The sequence below is a fragment of the Nicrophorus vespilloides genome, unplaced genomic scaffold (genome assembly GCF_001412225.1).
Source record: "Nicrophorus vespilloides isolate i.1.1-1 unplaced genomic scaffold, Nicve_v1.0, whole genome shotgun sequence".
In the NCBI taxonomy this organism is placed as follows: Eukaryota; Metazoa; Arthropoda; class Insecta; order Coleoptera; family Silphidae; genus Nicrophorus; species Nicrophorus vespilloides.
The window spans coordinates 1,604-14,306 of NW_017096164.1; the positions used below are offsets into that span (position 1 = coordinate 1,604).

Below are 12,703 nucleotides of genomic sequence, written 5' to 3' on the forward strand. Positions count from 1 at the left end.
TATGATCGAAGGCTTCGATGATTCAAATAATTGTATCTTATTTTTTAAGTTGACAGTTTTATAATAGAATATAGTATTCTACTTTAAATAAATTTAATATGTACATGATATTAAAATTATTGACTTTAAAGCTTCAAAGTTATATAAAACCAAGTAAAATAGAATTTTTACACATAATTATTATAATACAATATTACATTGTTATATTAGTATATTGAAAAATTGTATAATAATTAATTTCACTTAAGTTTGGTGATCATATCTTATCTTTTCAGATAAGATATGTTAAGGTAAACTTGAAAGCTGTATATTCTCAATAATTTCCAACATTACGTGTTAATTTCTGCATATTCCTTAACTAAGTTTAATTTAATTTATTTTCCACGCGAATTAATAATTTGATGTTTACGCAACGTTTTAATTACGTTTTAATCAGATCGCAATTAAATTCATGCTGTTTAATTTGAATATTGAAATCTATACAAAAAAAATATATTATTTCATATATGATTGTTAGATATGGATCATAGCGTATCATTAAAATAATTCTGCATTTATTATCATAATTAATATATCATGTCCAATGCTTATTAAAACACATTTATTATATTTTATTCAGTTTAATCTAAAAAAAATATATTAATATTGAAATAGTAAACATATATAAATTTTACAAAAATAAAGCGTATTTATATAATCATAACTAAAAGAGTCAAATGGTCATCATTAAACCAATTATGACACGTTAAGCAATCAACACCATAAACTTCACATATCTTTTTATGAGTCTCAGTAGCTTTGGAAAATTAAAAAAAAAACTATATCATGTCTCAACTGTTCGTTTTTGCACTTCAAAATTTGCTCTAAAGTGACATCTGTCAAATGTCAAAAGAAAAAAACATAAAATTGACAATCATTCAAAATAAACCCAATATTTTGACGTTTTTCTCTGAAAAATGAATAATATTATTGTAAAAATCTTATTTCTTATTTTTAAAATTCTTTATTTAATTGACAATAAATAATAAATATTTGTTGAGACTTATACAAATTAAATATTGATATAAATTTGACAACTCCTGTCAATTCAGGAACTGTGAAGTATAGTAATCTATAACATTAATAGGAGTATCCATCTACCTTCCAGTATGGCATACCGCCCGCCCTCCTATGTGAGTGGATTAACAACATGTTACAGGGCAACATAATTACACCAACAAAACACGAACAAAGCTATAAGGGCCTGATGGACCTGCAGTCGGATATTCTGCAACAAGTGGATGCTTGAAGCAGAAACGGTGCACTGATCTACACAATGCTAAGGGTACTACTTATGCTGCTCTTGTTCGTCGCCCCAAAGAAGCCTTCAGTAAATTTCGAAGAATCCGGATATATCCTAAACTCTGACAAGCATACAATAAACTCTGTTGATACGTACAATAAATCAGTTATCTCATTTATTGGTACAGATTTATATTTAGAAAATATTTCTTATTTTGGAAGAAATAATAGACTATTATTTATGTACATAATAAACATTAGGAATAATAAACCAAATAGTTTATTTTAACTACATTATATTAATCGAAATCGACACATGTATAGTACCTTGAATTATTGAAGAGATATATGAACTTATAACCATTTACACATATAAAATAATGAAAGTATTCTTTACACTTTTTATTATTAATAGACTCATAAGACAATTGAAAAAGTTACGTGTATAGTTTGGAAAACGCAGATGTAATAAAGCTATTAGAGACAATTGAGGATGTGCGGATTGATGGGGTTGTACAGATTATAAATTTGACTATACGTTTCGCAGTATTTATAACTAACTTAACAAATGAATTGTATACGTGTGGTAGTCGTGTAATGATTGCGGTCCAGTTCAGATTGATGGTGTCCTTTTAATCAACTCACCGCTAGGCAATACGGCCATCCGGCAAGGAATTAATAACAGCCATCAATGGGTTACACGTACATTTGCAATCCGAATTGTTCTTAATTTGAACTGGATGGAATCGGATTGGATCGATCAAATCCAACACCGTCCACTACATTATATACATACATGCATGCATCTGGCTATTTTTGTATACGTCTTTTACTCTTCAATGGATTTTGTTGCCAGGTATAAAACATCCCTATTGACAAAACGAATTTTATAAAGTCAGCTCTTTGAGATATGTCTACATCGAAAGTGTATTCTCCTGAAGTAGGCGTTAGGGAGATCCTCGCCATTCAAACACCTCGAGGACTTTTTACTGTGTAGTTCATCCATTTTGTACAACCAATTGAATGAACATATAAAACGACATAAATACTTCATATTTTACTTATTTCTTAAAAAAAAAACTTTTAGTTCAATAAATATTAATGTAACATTATAATAAAATATACGTAAAGTTTTATTATATACTATATAAAAAAGAAGGATTATTTCAACAAAATTAACTTACTTTTTTATATATAAAAAAAATACAAAGATAATACTGCTCCAAATTCTTAGTTTTAAAATGAAGTAAGAGTCTTTCAATGCCATGAGCATTGCTAAAGATATTATAAAGTGCGCAAGAAGTAATGCAGAGTTTTACGAGCCATCTCGCAGTACGCTGGAAAATCATGTTCGTCTTTAAAAGCGTTTTCCTCCGGAATTCAGGAAAGAGCTTTTGTTGCATATTGCGGGTTATATAATAAGAATGGAAGGAATACGTATATATAATCCGCGAGGCGAAATATTCGCTGTCTTTGATAAAGTAGGTGGATATCTAAAATTAAGTGTAACCATAAAGGCACCAATTAATTTTAAGCGGGATGAACATATTTTGGTTACTTATGAATGAATTATTGTTCGTTTCAATTGGGATTAACTTTATGAAACTCCATAAAAGAAATAAACCGTACTGAATATGTAATTTTCATTAAAATGAATATATCCATATATCTTTTAATTATCACACAACTTGAGCATTTCATTCTCCAAAAAAAATTCGTCACAAAACTTTTCCAAGTGTTTTTTATGTCGATTAAAAAATAAACGTTCTTGCAGTTAATAGAAATTTGTAAAGACCCGAATTTGTGGAAATCGGAAAGTTTTGGTGAATACGACGAGTGGACAAATACAACTCTGACTCCAACAATGTTTGTGAGATAGTAAAAGAAACATAAGTGTTTTTTGTCATTTAAATTGTACAATACTCATATATCAGTTTCTTGATTTCATGATTATTACAATCAAACTTTTAAGGCTGAAATCACTACCTTTAAACTTAATTATTAAAAGCAACTTCTCCTTAAACAAAATATATCTTAGTTATTGATTTAGTGGCATTTTTGGCTTACAAAGTAATCTATCAAAGTCTAAAATGCACTTTGTTTTCTTCCATCTTCAAGAGGGTACTAAACTGATACAAATCTTGAATTAAATGAATACTTTAGTTAATAATTGTTTGCAATAAAGTTATAATAGTTAAACGAATGCAAATACATTTTTATAATTAATTTTGCTTAAATATTTTCTTAATTCATAGATTGAGTATACTACAACTACTCATCATCAGTATTCTATTACTGAAATAATTCATGAGTTTAAGCCCTCTTAATGGATTTTCGATAAAACAGCATCGAGTTGGCAAGTGCAATTTTTTTTGTTCGTGTTATTTTTTTTATGTGATTACATTCGACGTATCCTTTTTCGACATGCTTTTTGATGCTCGATGAACGGAAAGTGCGTTTCGGAATATGTATTGCGGTCGACGATGAAACGAGGAATTTGATTCTGCTGTCAAATGCAAATTTTCAATCTCGCCGTAGCCGGATTTTAATGAGAAAACCACATCATAATTTTAAAATCAATATATGTACCGGACTTCGATGAGGTACCAAACGGTAGGACCATTAAATATATTTCACATGCAGCAAGCACCCAAACACGTGCAGTAATCCAACAACCGTTTTCAGTACCTATAAAACGCAGACCCCGAAAACCGTCCACCCCCCATTCCACGCTCTCTTTTTATCTCTTCCCTCCCAATGTTATTAGCAATATATTTATAGTGCCTCTCTATGAAAATAGGTAATTATTGTACTTTATTGTTCGTGCGCAAAGCCGAAATCAATTACATCAAAAGTTTTGCCTATTAATAATTCGATGCACCCCATATGATACAGATTTCGTTCGACATTGTGATTCACGTCGAATGGACCATTAACGTTAGCACTGCCATATTTTTTTTTCTTCTAATTTTGGTTTATTTTTATCGTTCAAAAGCATTAATCACCGGGCAATACAAACCCATTTTGTTTTGCATAAAGCATTTGAGTAACGAATAAAAAGGAAATTTGAATCCACAATTTTATTCACGTTTGTATTGGATAAGAGGAAAATGTACGATATTTATTGAACATTCATTTAGTTAACACTCAGTAAATAATGTCATGTTCGATAAAAAAATATCAAATTTCAACAAGCTTTATATTATAGTAAATACCTGAATCAAATTTGTAATTGGATTTTGAACAGTTTCAATACATTCCTATGGTTTTAATTACAGGATTACTTTTACAAGTTTTTTACCAGTAAAATTGTAAAAAAAATCGAAATAAATTTGTAATTAACAGATTCTACATTTTCCAATCATTGATTTTATTTCATTATCTACTTAGTATTTTGTTATTTTTTCTCGTAGAAAAAGGGAAATATAAAATTTCTAAGGAATATCGAATACTTATATTCTTGAATATAATAATCTTCTTCGAAAGACTGAATTGAAAATTATCTAGGTTTTTTGAAATAAATAACAAGTAGAAAGGATTTTAAGTAGAGTAAAATTTATCCCGGGAAACAAGAAATTTAAAATCAAATATCGTCTTTTATGATAGCCGTTGGATATTGTTGGAATAAAAGGTGTGTCCTTAAAAGCGCAAGATTTGAAAAGAATACATTTAGCTATGCGACATATGTAAACAGATCTGATGTGAGCTTGCATATCTGAATATGACACTCGTAACAAACATAATGCATAATTTACTTTTCTTTGGTGCCTTTATAAAAGAACATTTTATAATATAAATGTTAAACATATACAATTTTTAAATGAATTCGAAGATAAACTTTATTTCTTATAAATCTCACCATTTAGTATAACTACGAAGTCAAATATCAGATGAAATTACGTCATTAAACAAAACTTGGTTTTCAGAGTTATAAACAACGTTTGATAACTTAATTTATAATTTCGGACTTCGTTATATCGTTAAGCGAGGTATGACTGTATAAACTTAATTTGTTAACAATAACGGTTATACATAACAAATTAAAGTTGTATTCAAATTAATTAAAAAAATGCATCAAATGATTGAAATTGAATCATATAACAGGAATTGTCTGATTGGATTCAATCACAATTTAAGTCTATGATGTCGTTAACATATAAATTGAATTGAAAAGGCTAAAAGTTGCGTCCCCGGAGAAGCGCGAATAGACTACATCCACTCTTCAAATAACTTTTTTTCCAAATAAAATTATCGATCGTAACTCGCAGAAAATGCACGACGATTCTTTATATACATATAGTTTTCAAAATATGTGCGAAATTATGATATTCTTTTGAACACATATAGTTTTAATTATCTCATTACATAACTTATTCTTGAATTATGAGACAACATTGTCTGTTATGCAAACTGTGATTTATTAATTGATTTCGGACGACATTGATGAACGGCAGATGTAAATTTGACATTTGAGTGTTTACTAATAATATTTGGTCCTCAAACTGCTCACGGTTTCTGCATTTATGTCACCTAGTACATCAACATGATTAATAGTTTAAATTGCAACGAAAATCTATGTAATTTCTCTTTGTGAAATCCAGTATTTAGGTTCAATAATTACATCAAACATATTTATAATACACAAAGCAATTGATTTATGAGCATTCAATTGGAAGCTACTTTGACAAGAACGTTTGTTGCCTTTGATAAACGATTCGATTAATTGATTTGATTTGAAACCAATTTCAAGTATTCCGGCCTATTTGAAACCTAAAAACATACAAAAAAAATACAATGAACAAAAAGAGACTAAGATTACTAATTAATTCTATTTAGTTTGTTTGTTCTGAAATATTCAAACCGGACTATAGATAAAACTCGGTATTAAAGTATTAAAGTAGGCTTGTCCACACCGTGTCCCGCATTTGTCCCATGGCGACTAAACGGCTCAATTAAAAAGACTTACAAACTTTATGAGATTGTGACTAAAAACACCAGTTTGTTGCTCATCAGCTACCGTTTGTGTAGTTTATGTGTGACCCAAAACAACTCGTTTTCTACAAATGTGGCTCAAGAAAGTTAAAAGTTTTGAGACATCTGTATTAAAGTTTCTTAAAATGTTTTTGTAGTAGATAAAATAATCAAGAAGTAAACAAGAATTTTAATGTTATAGCCATATTATAATGTGTTCGTCGTATGTAAATATGTTGTTTATTTAGCAACGATTTTGGGAGGTAGCAAATTTCCTGTACGTGGCGATTTTATCGTTGAAGTGTTATAAAATATAAGGGATGCAACACAATGGATTCTTGATCGATAGGCCAAAGACTAACTTACGAGCCACAAAAGCGCAAAGTGCTACAGACAAAAGACCACTTAAACATCAAGGACTACTCTACCATATCAACACAAATATCATTTGACGTTCACAAACCTTGCAAATATTCCGACACACGTACAAAACCGCGTTATTCAAATCCACTCTAAGTGCATGTGTATATAAATATAACGACACAGACGCACACACGTATATTAATGTTTTGTCGGGTTTGATTTAAAAGCTCGGCGGCTCTGAAAAGCGCACTTCATGGAAGCTGAAAATCCTGTTCGAACCAAACGTAATTTTTTTAAATCTCTACGAGAACGTCGTAAATATTGTTCAGAACCGAACTTAAAATGCCCCATTTCAGTGTCCAAACCCATCACGACTTCAATTCAATCTGAACCATTTCGCTATCTCCATCACAAATAAATACTCATCTTTATAGACTGATTCATTTCCACTGCAAATCAATATATAAACTATATAAAGAATCTTTGTTTGTCATGAAACAAGAACACGGAGTAAACAACCTCACAGGTGTACTGCAATTCTAATACGGCTGGGACGTAATATTAAAAAAGTTTTTCATCGTATTCGATTAATATTTCAGCCGCGTTTATGAAAGTCGCTGAAATCTCCAATTCAATTACGATCGCCCTCCCTTTTGTGTGAACATTTCATACAGTTTCATATAAAATCGAATTTAATTTTAATTTCATATTTTATTTATTGCCTTTTATATTATGTTACGTGCATAATAAATCCATTAAACTCTTCTATTTTATACATTTTTTAATAAATTTGATTAAATATATTTGTTTTTGCTACAAAAGCCAGCTTTGTTCATTTTGAATGCATAGAATTGAATAATATATTTTTTCATACAATATTTTAATATGTTATATAAAAAAAAAGTTTTTTTTTTCTAAATTTATAAATCAAAATATTAAAGTATATTAGAACTGAAAAAGTTAGTGTAATTTACATACAAATCTAGATAATCAAAAGAAATAGTGATGTTAAAGTATACTTAGATTTCTGTATTAAGAAAATGTGAAAAGGTGAAAAATAGATATTTCGCAACAGGTCAGGAAATATGAAGACGCTTAAAAACCTTTTCAGGAGATCACTGAAAACATCTGACAAGATTTACGGATATATCTAGAAACTTCTTCGAGATGAAAAATGATACTGAAAATTAATGTTTTAACAAATATCTAATTTTAGTTTTATTAACAAAATTACAACAGAATAAATCAATTATTAAATATTGTTAATTTGTTCTAAGTACTAATTAATTAACGGTTTAATTAAAGAAACCAGAATATCGTGTTTTTACTAAATGACGAAGTAAATTCTATTATTAAAATTATATTTAGTAAAAGAAAGAAATTCAGAAAATATGCTTTGTTTTCTAACTGAAACAAATTATTACAATACCTCAGTATTAAGCTTAGATACTTAGGATTGAAATAGATGTTTCATCATATAATGTATTTTATTTTTAATATTTTGGCGATTAATGTCGTGATTATATTTTCTCAGATTTATGTTTGAACTTTAATTATTATATTTTATTTCTAATTTTGGAAAAGAATGCAAATTTCAATATTCAATTCCGTGTAATATAGAAGGGATAGATCACCTGAGGGACCAAAAGGAATACCTATCTCTACACAACAAACGCATTACACGTAAAAGTGATACGAGGGGCCTCAATCTAAATGCAAATTTCTGTTCATCATTGTCCTGATGATCATATAAGTACCATTGCCGTTTCAGAAAGTCGCGAAATTATTGCAAATTCTCGTGCGCTGCGGGGGTAATATGGAGTCAATGTCATCCAGAGGCCCCGGAGTCTGTATAGTCCTGGAGTATATAGGACACGCGGAGTTATTTTTAGACATCCGGAGCCATCGATCCGATGACGGTTGACGGTGAGGGGCGCAGTGGGGGCGCGAGGGGGCGCTGAGGGGCGCCGTACTGCGGCTATTTCAGGATATGCCAACGTCTAAGTCCCCCGCACCCCTACACCCTTGCACATACTCACGACTACATGCCAATGGAAAAATAAACAACTTGTATCCTTCTGAGACCCCGAAGGCAAATAATTACGTAATTTATTTGTTGGATTGAAGAGAGAGAGAGAGGGAGAAGAAAAAAAAAACAACAGGAAAAGCAATTACAAAAATAAACGAAATATTGAAGCATTACTTTAATTAAATGTCTAGTAAGATGAAAACATTATCAAGTAATGCACAAAATTACAACAGATGTTCTATACTTTTTATTAATAACTAATTTGAAGAAAAAAAAAATTTGCATTAAAATAATGTTTTTTATATAAAGATAATGTGTGTAACATAATTCAGCAGCACTTGTTTTTCAGATTACACTCGCGACGTTGGTAAAGTTAAATTGGGTGAAAGAAGAATCGAGGTTTAGATAAGTTTACGGCCAAACAAGAGTAGATAAGAGACAAACATACAATATACAAAGAGATCGGGATAAATATAGTGGCGGAAGCTTTTGCCATAGATAAATTTGTTGAGGCGAAAGTACCTTGTCGGAGATTACAGGGATAGGTTTTCTACTCGACAATTCATTTATCTTATTTTCATTCGGTGTGTACAGATGGATAAACCGCGTGTGTAGAAGCACGCGCAACATCCGGGTACTCGAAAGCATCTACACTTTATAGATTTTTACTAATAGGAATCAAATGTTTGTATTCACGTTGAAATATATTATGTAATATTGTTTGTTATAGATAATATAAGTACAAAAAGGTGCCTACTAACATGCAATGTGCAATGGTAGATGCGGCAATGCGACGGTAGAAGCATTTGCAGACGCATTCGAATGAACCCTTTGCCGTTATATAATATTAGCTTAACTAGTCGTGGCTGATGTGTGTGTGTGTGGGTGGGCCAGGACGGCGCCATTATGCAAACCGCACACGGCGCCGTCTAAATAAATGGGGTTTGTGCAAATTTTACGCTGCATCGCAAATTATTCAGTTGAAAACTCAGGTCTGCGCATAATACCTGCAGACGCCTACAAGAAATGTTTCTGTATACATACAAACATTGCTTTTCATATTTATTCATCTGACTTTACGCAATTCAGATGAAACAACATTGTTCCTAATAATATTAAACATGAAGAATACTACTCCATAAAGTATAAATTATCCAGAATTTACATACATATTAATAATAATGGTATTTGTACAACTTGTGTGTATGTTACTACAAAGTATCCCATATTCGGAGTATAAACGATTTTGTTTGCAAAGTTTGGTTCAATTTTGTTTACTGCTTCCCCATGTACAATTTTGAAAGTAAATTTACAACTGATAAATGTCTTCATTCATGCAAATAATTGCATTTTTACCCCATTTTGGCGTAATTTATCTCGATTTTCCCACCCCTAGCTTAAAGTGTATTAAATGAATAGACTTGTCATAAGCTTAAGATTTTACTTAAAACGCAATTAGTGCGGATTCACTATAGTCCGGTTTTAAAATTTCAAAACAAACTAGATCCTAATTAATCAAAATAAATACTAAAAAAAGTCAAGAAGTTTCTTTTTATACTGGTTATTTTTATGTAATTTTAAAAACTTCGATTACTCTATTATTTATATTATGTAATAAAACTTTTTTTGAAAAACATTAAACACCATTATGACAATATATTAGTAAATGAATTGTTTTTGTGTTTTTTTTTTTATTAAATTGATCTGGTTTGTTAGGGACTGCAGTTATTATTTTATTATTTACGAAGAAGCTGGAGTTTCTCGAGTCCCTGTGCACCTTGTTTGCCTTTGGTTTTGCTCGGCTTTCCAAGGAAAGTAATCCTCTGCGGACTAAGTCAAGAAGTTTTCGCTTCTATTTCTTTCCTCATTGTCCCACGTAAGCAAAACTTTAAAAGCACTAGAATACATATAGAGTATTCTATTCGAGACAAAGAAGTAAAAAAAAAGCTACTTTACTTTTTTGCATAAGAACAATCCAAGTTTTAATCATAAATTCATCAAGAAAACAAAGCCAGTTACAATTCAGAAAACAAAATGTACATAAGTTAACCATTCACTAGTTTACTATTCTATATTTAATGCAAATAGTAAATTAGTGTAAATACAAGAAAGTGGATGCATTTTTCATCAAGAAACGCAAATGCATTTATATAACTGTATGTGCACTCTACGTGTGTACTCTCTCATGTTTGCATGTCACGAGTATAATGCAAACGTGAGATTTGGTAAGCAGCATTTTACATCAAATATTTAATATTTTACCTCAGAAGCACAAACATGCGCTGATATTATCATACAATTATATATACATTTATATTATGCGCATTAAATTAATATTGAATTAAAAAAATATGTGTTAAGTAAATTTACAAACTTGGAATTAACTAAATTAGTTGTAGTGCATGACTAATTGGAACATCTCATCTCTGGATGTTAGACAATAAAACGATTATTTTCGTACTAATAAGGTGAAAATATATTTAAAATAATAATCAACATAATTATATTATTATAACATGAAATATTTATGATGTTAACTAGCGTAAAAAGGATTGTCAGGTGTGGGGTTCGAACCCACGCTCCCAATCGGGAACCAGAGCTTAAATCTGGCGCCTTAGACCGCTCGGCCAACCTGACATATGAAACATCCTTGAAGATTCTATTTAATACTCACAACATAAATAAATGTTAAGACAATCATTTTTCTATTTATATTAATAACAATAATTAGTCATCAATAATGTACTTTTGTGTTTCGAATAAATAGAAGATATCGTAATTATTTTTGTAGCTTGTTCGCAATTCATATATGATTTTCATAGATATTTTAAATTAATTGGATCAAGAGGTCATCAATCAGTTGAAATCGTATCTACAATGATTAGAGATTTACAAAATATTGTAATTTAGAACATATTTACACAAACTTTTTATTTCTACAATGATATTTATCTATTTCTTATCATTCATTAAAATAACCTTTAACATATTTACAATTATAAATTAATAGGTTACAAGATGTTACAGAACATCCTTGATTAAAAAAAATTCTAAACAACAGGTTGACGAATTGGGGTATATTACCCCAAAGAGGATAAAAACAATGACAAATTATATTTATCAATTTGTAAACAAATTCTATTTATTCACATGAAAACAACTTTTATCATCTTTTATTCTTATTAATTAAAAAACGATATATGATAATTTGCATATGAAATGTAACTTGTAAATGAAAAAGTAAACATCTTAACCTCAAGTAAAGATGTATTATGAGAAAAATAAACTGTGTGATATATAGAAGTTCGTAAAGGCACGTAACTCTTATAATCTAAACCCTGGCTAACTTGTTGCTATTACAAAGTTGTGTCACGTTCAAACTCATGACATTGCAAAAGTGAATTTCTTCAACAGTAACCAAAAACTGTTTGTCAGGTGTGGGGTTCGAACCCACGCTCCCAATCGGGAACCAGAGCTTAAATCTGGCGCCTTAGACCGCTCGGCCAACCTGACTTGAACGTTATCCTTAAATGTAACATTAAGTAATGAAAGATTAATATACATTTATCATTACAGGATTTCTTTTAATATATTTCTTTTTTGTTTATTAATTATAAAAAAATACATATTGAGATAAAAAAAAAACTTATTTTCTATCTGATTAAGAAATTTAACATAAGGGTTTGAGCATTCTGTATAATGTCGTGTCCCAGGGATGGATTTTTGGATACTGTGGGATATTTTCTTCGGTTGTCTGTTGTGGAACCTCTGGTTTGGTTATTTTACGTATAAATTTAAGTAATAAGGAATTTCAGGAATAAGGCACGGTTTTGATAAGACGCTTTGCTTCAGATCATTGCTCCTGTACTGATTCTGCCAATTCTGTATTTTGGTTCTGAGATAAAAATATGAGCGATGTTCTTATCAGAAATTGGTTTCGATTGAGTTCTCAGTTGAAAATAGGAAGGAATGTTATAATCGGTCTTACGGTGGATGTTCCTTTATGCTTATGTATATGTTTATATACGCCATGGATGTCTCTAATTCGTTAATACACTA

The 12,703-nt window shown here is 30.1% G+C and overlaps 2 non-coding genes across 2 annotated transcripts; both read right to left on the reverse strand.

The window, feature by feature from the left end:
• Positions 1–11,197: 11,197 nt before the first annotated feature.
• On the reverse strand, positions 11,198–11,281 carry Trnal-uaa. The gene has a single exon. It is a non-coding gene; the product is annotated as a tRNA-Leu (tRNA).
• A 792-nt stretch (positions 11,282–12,073) lies between these two features.
• Trnal-uaa lies at positions 12,074–12,157 on the reverse strand. Its single transcript has one exon. It is a non-coding gene; the product is annotated as a tRNA-Leu (tRNA).
• Positions 12,158–12,703: the final 546 nt, after the last annotated feature.